Below are 16,660 nucleotides of genomic sequence, written 5' to 3' on the forward strand. Positions count from 1 at the left end.
ATAAAGCTATGATGATGACCATGCTGGCTGAATTTTCTGGGGATAGTTTGTGTGATTTTTTCTTTTCCTCAGAAAAGGTGATTCTCTAAATGCTGTATGAAATGCTTAAATCCAGCTCAATTTTTATTCCCTTATAAGAATTAATGAAAATGAATCATGATTTAGAAAAAAAGCAAATCTTTTGATGGACTACGTGATGTGGCCATTGTGCACACAGGTCATCAATTATCTTCACTTTCAGAGAGGAAGATTAATCTACTGCCTCCCCTCCTGCCTAGTTGGAAATTGAGGGTAAAGAGGGCTCTTAGATAAGGAGTCAATCTATTCCTTAATAGACCAGCAATAGCAAAGCACCACCCTGGAGAAGCAAATAGCCCCACAAAAGCCCCTTTTATTTCCCAGAAGGCCTAGCGACTGCAAGTTATAATTGGATGAGGGGAGGAAGGATGAAGATAGAATGAAGAGAACTGTGTAATTTTTGCATAATAATAAGATGTCCACTGCTGTAGACAGTGCTGCTTTGTAAATTATGTGGTAGTTAGAAAAGTAATTTCTCCTTTTTAAACCATAAGTATGTACTACCTCTGATAGTTAGCTTTTGGTCTTTAAAAGGAGAGCTTTGCAAGAGATTGTGTGTGTGTGTGTGTGTGTGTGTGTGTGTGTGTGTGTGTGTGTGTGTGTGAAAGTGTTTGTCATTTCCAGGACTCTAGCATATACTTTAGCGGTAGGAGGAAGAAAGACAGAAAGACAACAAACCAAAAATATAAAGTTGAGAGGGTAGATAGGTGGTCAATGAGAAGTAGAGCCTACGAAGAGATTCTTTCCTAGAAGTAGTTTTACAGAAACTGAAGCTGGGCCCATTGGGGACACTCTTGCTAAGGATGTGTGTATGTGTTTATGTGTGTGCCAGTACTGGAGCTTGAACTCAGAGCTTTGTCCTCCTTACTTTTTCATCTAAAAACTGGTACTCCACCACTTGAGCCAGAGCTTCTGGCTTTTTGGTAGTTAATTGGAGATAGGAGTTTCATGGATTTTCTAACCAGGCTGGCTTCTAATCAAGATCTTCAGAACTCAGCCTCCTAATTAGGTAGGATTATGTGTGTAAGGCAAAAGGGCCTGGTTTGCTGAGGATTTAAAGTACTTGGAGTTTTATGCTCACTTAAAAAAAGTATGAACACTTTCATATTTTGTGTGGTATGTGGCAGAGACAAAATATTTTGGCCACGCAGTAAAAAGGAGGGTTAATTCCCAGGTGTCCCTTCACCTACTTCACTAATCAGCCTAGGAGATGGCATAGAATCTTATGGAAGAGATGATAGGTGGAAATATGAAGAAAAGGAAAAACATGGAGTTATTGTAGATTGTTAATCCAGTAAGTGAGTAGCTCAGAAGGAATGAAAACCAAATCTGCTATTTTCTACTATAAGTTAGCAGATAACCATTAGTTCTACAGTTTTAAGGGAAGATTGTCAAGGTGATGGTTGCTTGAGATATCCTGTTTCCACCTACTTTTGAATGATACAGATCAAAGCATGTAATTTTTAAATTAACTATAATCAGAAGCCAGAATAGAATTCACCCTACTTCTTAGAATCTGTCTTACACACTGAAGCTCTCACGGTAGAATTTTATTTTGAAGATTTTTATTATTTTTAAGTAGTTGTATAAAGGAATTGTCATTCAACACAGCAGTTTACAAATACAGAGTGTCTTGATCAATGTCACCCCTTTCAACTTTCTCATCTACCTCTTCCAACTCACCCCTTCCATCACTCTTTTTAATTTTGTTGGTTATGTATTAATTTTTTTGCCATTTAACCAAACAGTTTATGTATATAATGCATACTGATCTGTGTCATCTCTTTAACATTTTTACCTCCCTCAGGGCTTTAATGGCACTACCGAAAACATATTCTGGACAATTTCCCATAGCAAAGAACTGTTCTGAAAGAAGGATCAATACACTTATGTCATTCACTGAGCACAATTTAAGACCTACTAAGTTAGATGCTATGCTAAGTGGATGTCACTCTATTTGTTGTTATTAAACAGGTGATACCAACAGAACTAAATATCAGTGTAACTTGAGTCTGAAGATTTTCATTCCCCCCAGACAATACTGAGGTCGAATCCAGTCTTGCTGCAGTGTATACTATGGCTCAGTTTAACTATCACTTCCTTGAGAAGAAACTGCTTCTGACCTCCATTGTCCTACAGAAGTAGGAACAGCCTTTGAGCCCCATGGGTGCTCTGTATAAAATATTTAGAGCAACATTAAACATTACATTTTTCTGTTTTTATAATTGTCTTCTTCGACAAAGTTCCTTTAACATAAAGGAGACCATTTCATTGACAATGAAGACCCGGTATCTAGCATAATGCAAGTAGACCTTTCAGTGTTACCATGTGGACTGGGGTGGGGTTATGAGTCAATATTTTCATGACAAACATCAAAAGAGGATATGAACCAGATAATGTGAGGACATGTATTTACAAGCCAAAAATTTTCAGACTGACAAAAAGATGATGAGGAAAAGAACCAAAGATATCACCAATTGATAAGCCAAATTTTGGGGCCCATTAGGGGAACATATTTCTAATATGTATATTAGTTTCATGACAGTTATTTCAGCTACCATCCTAGATTTATCTCAGCATGTCTATCCAGAAGGCCAAACTCCTAAGCATTCTTTTATAAACCTGTCCCCACCATCCTACTGCTTGGAAGTAGGACTACAGCAAAATTAGTAACCTTTTATTTTTCCTTTTCCCCAAAACACTGTTCTCATTATTTGTAAATTCACATTGCAAAGCCAGGAGATTGAATTTCTAGTATCAGCTATACAATCTCACTTCTCATCTATAAGAATCAAAAGATACAGAGGAGAACCAATTATTATACAATAAAATATCATTAAATAGAGTTTTCCGTCTTTGTAGATTAGGGAGCAAGCAAGTATAGACACCTGACAAGAGGAGATACATGCCATGAGTAGTTAGGCACCTTTGGAGCCAGTAGAAGTTTCTTCATGAGATATTTTACTAAAGAGCCTATGTAGTAGATTAGGTACAATTGTTATTACAACCAACTCTGTCTGTTCTAATGATCCTGATGGAGACATAAATAGCCACATTCCTGCAGAGTGCCAGGATTTAACTGTGCATTCTCCAGTACTGAAATCCCAAATTCACAGCTTCTCCTCAGAGTGTCCCACTACATTCACGGCAAGGTTGATATATAACCATGATAAAAATTCCAGAAATGTTGATTACTGACCTCAAGGAGTACATTTAAGTTTCTGGTTTAAAGAATTAAGAATTTCCCCAAGCTCAAGATTTTCATAAAGTGAGAGTTTTACACTGAAGGCAAAATTTTTGAATGAGATGCCCACATTGCTAAAAAGATTGAAGGAAGTTTGTAGAGCATCCTAAAGCTAATAGCTCAAAGCATTTTCCAAAGTTAAGACATTTAACATAAAATTCAACCAGCATAAAAAAAAAAAAACAATCAAAATAAAATCTTGATTCTAGCTGGGTAGAAATCAAGTACTGAAAGGCCTTTATCTTTTTGATATACTATTTTTAAATCAATTCATGTACTTTTTTCATTCACTTTAACTTTAGGTGCAAATAACTAGCCTGAGAAGCCATCACTTACAGATGACAAAATAAGGAGGATTGTTTTTCCTCTAACTGCTGAAATGTTTTCATTTATAAAAATAAACACTCTATAAGCATCTGAAATTATCTTTATTTTAATTATTTTTTTATTATATTTAACTAGTTACATAAATAAGATACAATTGGAAATTATCTTAAAAGCAAACAGGACACTAGGAAGGGATTATTTAAGACTATCTACCAAATCTCAAGAAGTGAGACCCTCCCAGTTCAGCATCCAATCAGGAAAGCTCCACACTGATTGGGTGTGGTTAAAAATGAAATGGGGCTCTCCTTCCACTGGCACCTGGTCAATGGATACAGAAAGGGAAAGCCACCTGCCACACCTCCTCTCTCATTAGCTTCCATACTTCAAAGCTCTGCTTTTGGCAATATCACAGGTAATTAACCTGTTTTTGCTAAAATTGCTTGACCCATGAATTAACTAAAAGCAGGAGAAAAATTTGATTTCTATGTTTCCATTTTTCATATTTGTATTTGCAACCTTGGATTAGAAGAAAAGAAGAAAACAAAACAAAACAGAATGAGTCTATAACACTTGCACAAGAAGAAAATTGGCCCCAAGAAAAAGAACAGCAAATCCCCCTCAGGACAGACCATCCTTCAGGTAAGGATGACTTGTTTATCCTACCGGATTGCTCCCCTAAAGTGATAAGAATAATGACAACTTCTCTGAAAACCCCTTGATAGTGACCAACTAGGCTATATTTTCACAAGCAAGATTTAGCTATGTATACCTTTCACCCTTTGCCCTAATTCTTTTTCTATTTAAACTTGGAGTTCATAACTGTAATTAGAAGATGTGCTCATCCTGGGTAAGAAACTTATTTCTCTGTTCTTCATCATTGTTACTTTTATTTGATGTGACCTACCATGTAGGACCCAAAAACTTGAGACTGGAGCCTAAAACTCTGGTTTCAACACTATGGTTTAGAGGACAGCTTCCTTGTCCCTCATTCACAGGTCAAAGTTCCATGGTCCAGCAAGACATGAAGATAGAGAGACTGATGTCCTTTGCCCAAACTCACTAGTAGGGCTGACAGACAGAGAGGCCCAGAGGCTACAATCCTCATTCACCTAAGCCTGATTCTCTGTCTTATCCCAGTCTGTATCTGAAGTGCCAGAGAGAGGTGCAGACAGAAAGAAGTCCCTAAAAAGTTATTTCTGAACTATTTTCAAGAGACAGGACTTTATTTGAAATAGGGTGTTGAGAGATTAGACCTAAAATAGAACAATGGAACAGAAATTGGGAAAGAGACAACTAAAGAGAACCCTCCTAAGTTAGAACAAATTTCAAAGACATGCTTCAAACTCTATCCTTATGAAAAGACCGGAAGTAAGACACGTTCATCTGTGGGTTCACACCCAGAATATTGACTCAAACAATTTGTAATCATTCTAGATCGAGAAGGGCCTAAAATGGGAATGGCTCTGGGTATGGTTTAATCAGCGAAGAATCAAAGGAGCCCCATAAAAATCATCCTCATTCCAGAATGACATGGAATTTCCAAGCCTTTGCCACTAAGCAGAGGTAGTAGTGACCACACATTTAGAAGATGGTGCTAAAATAAACTAACCAAGACATTGAACAATAAAATGGTAAACAACAACAACAAAAACAATCACTAAAGAGTAGGTAAGTCAAAATCCAGCTTTCCTGCTTATGGTGATCCTATATAATTTAATATGTTCAGTTTTCAATAATGCCAACAAAATAAACAAAATAAAACAAAACAAGGAAAGTTCAACCCACACCAAAGTAAAACAAACAAAAAATGTGAGAGACCAGATGATCAATGTATCTGAAACCAGGATTTTAGATCCTGGCTCAAATCCAGGAGTCTCATATTAGGTTAGCTTAATTAGCCCTCATTTTCCAAATAAAGAAACATGGTAAAGAGCAGAGGAAGGAAATTTAGCACATGGTAGCTATGAACAGCACTTTAGTACATCTTCCGGCATATTATAAAGAAGGGTAGACTTTGGCCTCTGGTAAAACAGGAAGAATCCAAGGCAAGCATGAGAGAATTAAAACAATCCTCAACAAAGTATTGCCTGGTTGAGCATTATTTCAGTCGGTCTCTAAAGAAATTGTAGAGAAGTTGCTATCACTATACTATTGAAATGGAAGAGGAACAAGTTGACTGATAGGCGGTCTCCCTAACTACTGGTTGTTATACTTAGGATGATAAAAAGAGAACATTGCTTGTTTGAGGGGCAGTTTCCCTTTGTCACATTATGCTTAAGACGAATCTTGTTTTCCTGAAGCCCAAGGTGGCTGTAGAGTGCAGAAGAGAACAGATCAGATCAAAGAGTACAAATGCAAAGTGTGGTGAAGGAAACTTGAGTATTCAGGTTTTGGTAAATTTACAGGTCCCGCTAAAACATCTTTCAAATTCTGTCTTACATAACCAACAAAGCAACTTCAAAGCTTTCAAAAAGCTACAAATGTATTCAAAGAAGTCAAAGAAACCACACTAAAATAACTAGTATATGTCTGAGACAAGCAGAAATGGTCAGATAAGTTGATGTTAAGCTAAATGAAACCCAAGTTAAGGGCTCAAATAATTTTTCTTTCTTGCTTTTGTGTCTAACATATTTATAAGCAATTTCTTTGTTGCTTTGTATGTCCCTCCCCCACAGTATAACCCCTGCTTTCACTGTATTTGATGTTGGTATAATTTGTGGAAGGGAAGGAAAAAAACAAATTGTTTACATAGGGATACAGGTGGCCCCATTGCACCAATGAGATGTACAAGATGTTATGTGGAAAAATGAACTTTACAACTTTGGTGAGGGGCAGATATGGGAAGGGATGGTAAGGGGAAACAAAGGAGGAGGCAACAATGCAACAATGCTTGCACTGTATTTTCACAATAAAAAATTATGAAACATGATAACAATGAATTCTTAAATGCAGAATACTAATAAGAAAAAACAAAAATTGAAATTTACTAAAGGTGCTTAGTACTACATCAGAATAAAAGAAAGAATCATCCAGGTGTGGTGGCTCATGCCTGTAATCTTAGCTATCAAGAGACTGAGATCTGAGGATTGCAATTCAAAGCCAGCCTGGGCAGGAAAGTCCGTGAGACTCTTATTTCCAATTAACCACCAGAAAATCGGAAGTGATGCTGTGGCTCAAGTGGTAGAGCTCTCATCTTTAACTGAGGAGCTCAGGAACAGCACCCAGTCCCAGAGTTCAAGCCCCAAGACTGACGGAAAGAAAAAAAAGAAGAAAGAACCAGAGAACTTAAAGTTAGGATCAGCTGAAATTGTGCAGTTCAGAATTAGGAGAGAGAAAACTGAAGAAGTTGAAATGAACCTCAAGGTAATAGGAAACACCAGCAAACACAGTAGCATACATGCAGAAAATCCAAACATCAGGTTTGGAGATTGGAAAAAAAATCTGAAAATAATTACTGAAAACTCAGATTTAAAAAATGTACATGAAGGACTTCAATAAGCTTTAAATAGGATAAGAGTAAAATTTTCCACACCAAATTAATTACAGTAAAAATGTTGAAAATTAAAGCCAAGTAGAAATCTTCAAAAGCAGCAGAGGAAAATATATGATCAAATACACAGGGGGCCACAATAAAGTTTGTAGTTGATTTCTACAAACAATAGTGGTCAGAAGTCAATAGTACAACATATTTCAATTGTTGATAGAAGAAAATCCACCAAGAGACTTACATAAAAAACAGCAAAATATTTCCACATTGAAGGCAGAATAAAAATATTCCCAAATAACGTTCTGAAAAACTGAAAGAAATTGTTATAAATAGACCAACCTTACCTTTCCCCCCCAAAAAATTGAAGGAAAATATTTAGACAGCAAGTATCAGCAAAAAATAATTCTATCGCATTGGATTTGTAGATAGCCTTTGGCAGTTTTGCCAGCTTCATGATGTTAATTCTCCCAATCCAGGAGCATGAGAGGTTTTTCCACTTGCTTAGTTCTGCTTTAATTTCCTTTTTTTCATGTTTTTAAAGTTTTCTTCATAGAGGTCCTTCACCTATTTTGTTAATTCCTTAGTATTTTATTTTTTCTGGGGCTATAACAAAAGGGATTTCTTTCCTAATTTCAGCCCTGCTCTTCTCATTATTGGCATACAGGAAAGCCATTGATTTCTGAGGGTTAATTTTATACCCTGGAATTTTGCCAAAGTTTCCAATCAGCTCAAGTAACTTGGGAGTGGAGTCCATGGGATTCTTTAAATAAAAAATGATGTCATCTGCGAAGAGGGAGTGTTTTACTTCCTCTTTCCCAATTTGGGTCGCCTTTATGCTTGCATCTTGTCTTATTGCCATAGCTAGGCATTCTAATACTAGGTTGAAGAGGAGTGGAGAGAGTGGACACCCTTGTTTCATTTCTGAATTTAGAGGAAATGACTTTAACTTTTCTCCATTAAGCATAAGTCTGGCTGTAGACTTATCATACACTGCCTTTATTATGTTGAGGAATGTTCAATGTGATACCTATCAATATCCCAACCTCATTCTTAAGAAAATAGAAGAAGCAATCCAAAAATTCATATGGAACAATAAAAGACCCCAAGTAGCAAAAACAATCATTAGTAGAAAAAACAGCACTGGAGGAATATCAATTCAAATTTCAAACTCTACTACAAAGCCATAGTAATAAAAACATCTTGGTACTAGCACAAGAAGAGACCTGAGGACCAATGGAATAGGACTGATGACCCAGAAATGAAGCCACAGACCTATAGCCACCTAATCTTTAATAAGGGAGCTAAAGAAATAGAATGGCGGAAAGACAGCCTTTTCAGTAAAGGGTGCTGGCAAAACTGGTTAAGCACTTGTAGAAAATTAAAGCTAGATCAGTGTATAACACCCTTCACCAGAGTCAACTCCAAATGAATCAAAGACCTTGAAATAAAAGCGGACTCCCTAAAACATTACAGGAAAGAATAGGAGAAATTTTAGGGCTCCTTGGCACAGGCCAAAATTTTCTTAATAGAGACCCAGAAACACAACAAATCAGAGAAAGGTTAGACAAATGGGACTGCATGAAACTGTAGAGCTTCTGCAAGGCAAAGGACATAGGTACCAAGATCAATAGAAAGCCCACAAATGGAGAATATCTTCACTAGCCATACAACAAACAAGGGTCTCATATGTAAAATATACTTAGAATTCAAAAAACTAAATCCCCAATCAACAAATCCTCAACTCAGAGAAACAATTGCCCAATAAATAAGTGGGCTAAAGAATTGAAGAATGTCTTTTCTAAAGAGGAAATAGGAATAGCTAATAGACATATGAAGAAATGTTCAACCTCTCTAGCCATAAAAGAAATGCAAATCAAGGCAACATTGAGATTCCATCTCACCCCAGTCAGAATGGCTATAATCAAGAAATCTAGTAACAACAGATGCTGGATGGGATGTGGCCAAAAGGGAACCCTACTGCATTGCTGGTAGGAGTGTAACTTTTTCAACCACTTTGGAAAGCAGTATGGAGGTTCCTCAAAAGACTCCACGTAGAGCTCCCTTATGACCCAGCAATCCCACTTTTGAGCATTTACCCAAGCGATCACAAACAAGGTTATACCAAAACTACCAGCACAACATGTTTATCACAGCTTTATTCACACATAACTAAGATATGGAACCAACCCAGATGCCCCTCAGTAGATGAATGGATCAAGAAAATGTGATATAGATAGATAGATAGATAGGTAGATAGGTAGGTAGATAGATAGATAGGTAGATAGATAGATAGATAGATAGATAGATAGATAGATAGATAGATAGATAGATAGATAGATAGATAGATAGACATATTCTTTCTGATGGAGGCATAGAATTCCACATATATATACATATCCACACACACAATGGAATTCTATGCCTCCATCAGAAAGAATGACATTGCCCCATTTGTTAGGAAATGGGAAGACTTGGAAAAAATTATATTAAGTAAAGTAAGCCAGGCCCAGAGAAACATAGGTCCCATGGTTTCCCTTGTTTGCAATGTCTAGTACAGGTCTATTCAAACAAAGAATGTCAAAGGCTATGTACATAAGACCATATGGGATAACATTAAGCAAAATGTACCCCAAGACACGGACACAAGTGGTTTTTTCTTTCTTGCTATTTTTTAATGTACTTATAATGCACTATGTAATTCTTTTGTTTGTTTTGTAAGTTCTTCTCCCACAGTATAACCCCTGTTTTTACTGTTTTTGTTTTGTAAGTTCTTCTCCCACAGTATAACCCCTGTTTTTACTGTATTCGATTCTGGTGTTCTGCATCTTGTATATACCTTTTGTAATTCTGGGAGGGGAAGGGGTATAGCAAAATGCTTCAGTGGGGATACAGGTTGACTCATTGTGACAATGAGATATACAGGACACTATGTTGAAAATGAGCTTTATAATGTTCAGGGGGGAGGGGGTGTGGAAGGAGTTGGGGAGGTGAGGAGGGAAGTGATGGTGGGGAAAAATCAAAGGAGAAGGTAACAACAGGATAGGAAATGTACTCATTATCCTACTCATGTAACTGTAACCCTCTGTACAATATCTTTACAATAAAAACGATTAATTCTAAAACACACACAAACCAAGGGGTATCAGTACAGTTAATTGTGTAATTAAAAAATAGCATGTATACATATTTCTTCTTTCTTAACAAATATTTTTCAAAGCGTATATTTAAAATCACCCACAAATATATGTATAATTTGTAATTTTATAGCAAAGTTCATAACAGATACAAATGCAACATATTTGACAGTAACAATACAAAGAGGTAGACAGTGGTAGAAAATCTGTACTAGAATAAGGGAACACACACAATTTTAAATAAAATATCTAAGAAAAAATAGAAACAGGATATATGAATAAATAAGTATATATAGAAAGCACTGAAATAAATATTTACCACTATCTCTTTTTAACTTCTATAAACAATATAAAACTACACAAAATAAGAGTATATATTGTTGAATTCATAAAACATATGGGATTGTTATGTATTACAATATGAGCAAAATTATAGGGAAAGAGAATCTTCCATGAGAGCCAGGTCTTTACCTGATTAAAATTAATACAAGTAAGACAGATTAAATTAAGATATACATGGTATGTTCTAGAGCAGCCAATAAAGAAATAATTCCAAGTAAAAAATAAAGGAATTAAACTGCTACAATTGGAAGTCTTCACTAATGTCGGTGGAGAAGTAAGATACCAAGGTTCTTTTCATATATAACATGAAAAAGTAAAATAGTCTACACAAATCCTACAATAACAATCAAAACAGTAAATACCAACAAAATCAAAAGACTTGAAGATATAATGACACTATACAGTGTATGGAACAAATACAAATAATGAGAAGGTGTCAGGCCAACAGTATCCATAAGAAAATTATAGTGGCTATATTAATACCAGACAAAAAACATGAAGACTAAACTATTGCTCATGATAGAGACATTTTTAAAGTGCCCAACTATCTAGATAATATGACAATTAAATACATAGATGCACAAAACATTTGAAGCAAAAGTTGGAATAATTAAATAAGCAGACAATTTTATATATGTCTGTTAATTCTACTTATTTTAAAATCTTTCTTCTTATTAATCCTCTATTTGCTGTATCCATTATTGAATGGATAGTATTGAAGTCTCCAACTATTACTGTTAAAACTTACCTAAAATGGGCTGGAGGCATGTTTCAAATACACTCCATTATATATTTCGTTTCTCTGAGCATACATGAGAGAACCTGTATTCATTTTGGCTAGAGATATTAGGTAGCTGTACCAAGACAGTAGCTGAGGTTGCTACAAAATTACACACAAAGGCAATAGCTATCTGATATACTCTACTCAAGGCAGAAATTATTTTACCTTATCCTGTAGTAAAATGAAATGTTCTAATTATAAACACAGTTAACTCCATTGTTAAGTATTTTATTGTTTATATTATAATATTTACTTTGGAGAGTGCCAGTAAATAGGAAAGAATATATTTTCTCTCTCATTTTACTGAAAGATCTGGATGGGAAACATCCTGACAGCTCTGTCTTCCACTTTTCTCTCATGAATCCTGTCCCAGTCTACAGATATCAGGCTCTTTTTAGATTTCATCCACTTTTCTGGTGACCTATCTTTATCCTAAATATCCTTCCATTAATCCTGGAATAGTCTTCTAATTGTTGATAGATGATAGACAGACAGACACACAGACAGCTATTCTTCCTTGAAACAAATACTTTTTAAAATTTTTAGGAATTATCTTTCCCACATCTCCAGGACCTTCTCCAGGTCTAAATACCTAAGAGACTGGATAAACATTAAATAAATACTTGGTGAATGGATGACTTTAAATGACTGTCTATTAACCAATTTTAACTTGTTCATTTAATTATTTGTTCCACACAAAGCAATTCTTCCTTGCTTTCCTACCAACATTGCTGCTTTATCTTAGGAAAAGATGAATGATGTTCATAGTCAACACTGAAATGGACGTACTGGCAATGGTGTATAATTGTGTATGTTTGCCCATGTAAGAAAGCTGTACCCTGCAGTGGGTAATGTATTGATATCCATGGAAAAGATGCCATGCTTGTATCTGCAGTCTCCATTTCAGATGACAAGGAACTTTAACTTCCACTTCAAACTAACTAGAGAGATCTCTGACCTGATACTTGAATAGAAATTGTCCACTTGGTGGATGAAAGCTCTCCATTTCCATAGCATTGCAGAAAATAATCATTTTGAAAATAAAGTAAAGAGATTTTTTTCTCAGGAGGTATATAGAATTCACAGTATGTGTTTGGTATTTGGAAGGCCTTAGTTTGTTTTTCACTGTCTGAAGAAATATTTAAACAGATGGTCAGAATAGTTACAAGACCTGAAAAAGGAGAAATTAGCCAGAGTTCTGGAGAAAGGACAAATACTTATACTAGATAAGCTCCACTAATCAAGAGAATTAGCTAGCAAAATTGCATCATACAAATAGATGAGCCAAACGGTGCAAAGATGTGCAAAGATGGTGCAAGATCCAGGTGTAAAAGCAGGGAAGACAAAAGTCTAAGACCAATGAAAAGTCCCCAGACTACCAAGTAAAAAGGTGTTATTTCTTGTTTGAGATGTAACTTTATGACCAGCTAGGGACTAGGCAGTAGAAAAAGTAGGATCTTCTGTGGCCATCCTCACAGCATCAACACAACCCTTCTGAGAGTGGTAGGTGCCTCCAATACTGTATCACACTTTATTTTCATCAGGACCCAAATTCTTCAGCCATTTTCTGTCATTTCTCCCTTCTCCTACTCTCACTCTATCAACCAATCTTTTCAGCGAGCATGCATTTTACATCCCCAAACTGCATACATTTCACTTTCCCCTCCACCTTTCTATTCTCTCCTCCATTTCTTTCTGTCGAAGCCACTGTTCTTCTCTACGAAATGCTTCCATTTTATTTTCTTAAGTAGCACATTTTACATTCTAAGATTACAGAGAAAATGTAACTTACGGGTAGAACACTTGAACAAAGCCCTGGATTCAAAATATGTGTGTATGTATGTATGTATGTACATCTATATTCATACATATATACAGTTAAATAAAATAAATTTATAGGGTTTAAATATTTAAATTTACTTTTTATTAGCTTTCTTTTATTATTCAGTTTTCAATGTCTACTGGCTAGAATAGCTAACCTCTGGAAATATAGTACAAATCACAAATGAGGTCCTATTTAAATTTTCTAAAACCCATATTTTAATAAAGAAACAAATTCTTTTTTAAAATATATCTTATTTAACCCAACACATCCAAAGTATCTTCCTTTCAGTGTGTGACCAACATAAAAATTATTGATGAAGCACTTTATATGCTTTTCTCATACTAAGAATTTCAACTGAAGTATGTATTTCATACTTAAAGCACATTTCAATTCAGACTACTGTATTTCAAGAGTTCAGTGGTCATGGGTACAGTATTAAACAATGTAGCTCTAGACCATGGGAGAATTATTAAACCCAACTAAGTGTAAAAATGAATCAATACCTGGGGATGTAGGAGAGTGGTCCAGTGCTTGCTTGTCATGTGCAAAACCCTATGTTCAATCCACAGAACCTTCAACAACAACAACAACAAAAAGACCAAACCAACAAAGGATAAATAAATGAATAATAAATTAATAACTCTCTTTTTCTAAAAGTCAGGGAAACAATGATCAGAGAGTTTATATGAGTAAGTTCTCCAGGCGGGCACAAGTGGCACATATCTATAATCCCAGCTACTCAGGAGGCTATGATAAAGAGGATCAGGATTCCAAGCCCACCCAGGCTGGATAAGAGATTCATCTCCAATAAATAAGCAAAAAGAAGGGATGGAAGTATGGCTCAAATAGTAGACTACCAGCTGAGTGAGTGAACTGAGAAAGTTCATGATCCTAAGTTCAAACCTATAAATGCAAAAAATAAAAAATATTCTAATGTGATATTATTTAGAAAGTGTTGGAACTGAAGGGAGTTTGGGGTTGTTTTTGTGCCAGCTCTGGGGCTTGAATTCAGGGCCTTCTGGACAATGTCCCTTAGCTTTTTTGCTTAAAGCTAGTGCTCTACCACTTGAGCCACAGATCCACTTCCAGATTTTGGTGGTTAATTGGACATGTGAGTCTCATAGATTTTCCTGATTAGACTGGCTTCAACTGTGATCCTCAGATGTCAACCTCTTCAGTAGCTAGGCTTACAAGCTTTTTATCACCTAAAAAATATTCCCTTTTTTCTGTTTCTTTTGGTCATCGGGGCTTGAACTCAGGACCTGGGAAGCTAGCTCAAGGCTAGCCTCTATGACTTTTAGCCACAACAACACTTCTGGTTTTTGAATGGTTATTGGAGATGGGAGTCTCATGGGGACTTTCCTTCCCTGGCTGGCTTTGAAACTCGATCCTCAGATCTCAGCCTCCTGAGTAGCTTGGATTTACAGGCTTGTAATACATTCCTTATCATGACAATTAAAGTCTTCTAGAATCTTTGAATGTATTTCTCTAGTCTTTTCCCTTACTGCTACCTACCACTTTTTTTCAACCAGAATAGATTCCAACCACACTTTTCTTCACTTGGAATATCAAGGATCCTTTCAAGAACATGGCTCAAAAGCCCAGTTCTAAATTTCTCTACTCCTCATCTGTCCCTGAATGTCTTTTTTGGCTACTGCGGGTGAAGGAAAATCCAGCCTTAATTTTCAAATCAACAAGTAAAGCAGAAGCCTCTCCAACTAGAGGAAGCTCCTTCCCTATCTGTCTGTTCATCTCTGCTCCAGCACAGTGCCTGGCACAATGAGTGTGTGGAAGAAAAACTGAATAGGCAATTGAGCAATCCTTATGATCCAACTACATAATTACATCCCTACATTTTTGTTCACACATCTTATCTCTCCATTCACCAGCACTACGCACTTACGTGCCATTTCCTTCCATACAGACCCACAGCTCCCCACCCCCCAGCTTCCACTACTCCCTCATTCCCATGAATCTTCAACTGAGACCTGCCCTACACACAAACACCATTAACACTGTAACTGCATACTAATTAGCTCTCTGGCCTAAAAATACACCATCCTTCCACAGTGTTCTGTGTAATGTGGTAGAAAAAAACATGAAATATTAAGAAGGACCATTTCTGCATTAACAAGATGCTGCTTTAACCTATAGTTTTAAATACCATGGTGTCTGAATCACTTAACATTAAATTCCTCTCTTGTTACATAGAGAATAGGACCCACCTGACCTGCCTATCCAGGAGCTAAAAATTAGGATAAAACATTCATAAATTGCGAACTACTGTTCAACGCCCCTCCGCCACCACACATAGTTTGATCATCACCCTCATTTCATTTTCTTTATGCATTTGCTTCTATTCAGCATTTCCTTACTTGTTTAGTAGTCTACATATTCAGTATTAGTCTCATTCCTCTATAATGTACACCTGGAGTAGAACTTCTATTCCTAGCTGCTTTCCCAACATTTTTATTAAATCATATCATAGGTTATTCAATAGGAATCTGCTGATTAATTAAAATTACATACAGAATAAAATGAAGAGTCCGGAAATAGCCCAAGTACTTTATTTATTTCTAAATTCTCAAATAAAAATAAAATGTCCAGAAAAAAACCCCACAGTCAACAATTAGAAAAAATATCTAGGTGAACAGGTTCTCCCATAAACACAAGTGAATGAAAGTAAATTAGTAACAATGACAAAAGCTGTTAGGTGTGAGTTTTTTGGAGGAGCAGAACAGAGCTTAAACAAGGCTAGCAGCCCCATCACAATAGCATAGTGAAGACAGGGCAAGAGTCATGAACCTATTCCTGTGCTTTTAACAAGCCTACTCAATCTCCCTACACACTGGGGAAAAGATTAAGACAAGGAGAGGAAGAGAATGCTCCTAACAATTCAGGAAAGGAGCTAAAACCTATGAGCTTCAGCAAGAGACACGGGCATGCACACACACACACACACACACACACACACACACACACAGATATACACACACACACACCACCACCACCAACAACAACAACAACAATTCAAAGAGCTCTAATAGTTAGAAAAGGAACTTGAACCATACCATGCTTAAAAAGTTCAAGACTCAGCACACAATAATAACATGAACAAATCAAACTCTGTGGAAAGTCATTGTTTTTCTGTTTTGGCAGTACTGGGATTTGACCTTATGATTTCATTCTTGCTGTGAGCATGAAGGCAGCAAGTACTCTTCACTTGAGCCATAACCTCTCAGGATTTTTTGTTTGTTTGTTTAGCTGTTTTTCAATCAAGGTCTTGTTTTTCCCTTTGAGGATGAGCCTTAGACCACGATCCTGTAACTTCTGAATGTCTGGGATCACAGATATGAATCATTATGCTCAGCTCACTGCCTGAGCAATTAGTTTACTTCTAACTTTTTCTCCTGGGCTGTCCTCAAATTGTGACCTTACCAAT

At 36.3% G+C, this 16,660-nt stretch overlaps 1 protein-coding gene across 1 annotated transcript in view; it reads right to left on the reverse strand.

Moving 5' to 3' along the window:
- Positions 1–16,660, reverse strand: part of Zmat4 (zinc finger matrin-type 4) — a 405,652-nt gene that overhangs the window by 172,184 nt on the left and 216,808 nt on the right. The window lies entirely within an intron of this gene.

This window comes from Dipodomys spectabilis, unplaced genomic scaffold (assembly GCF_019054845.1).
Source record: "Dipodomys spectabilis isolate Male_0828 unplaced genomic scaffold, ASM1905484v1 ptg000052l, whole genome shotgun sequence".
Lineage (NCBI taxonomy): Eukaryota > Metazoa > Chordata > Mammalia > Rodentia > Heteromyidae > Dipodomys > Dipodomys spectabilis.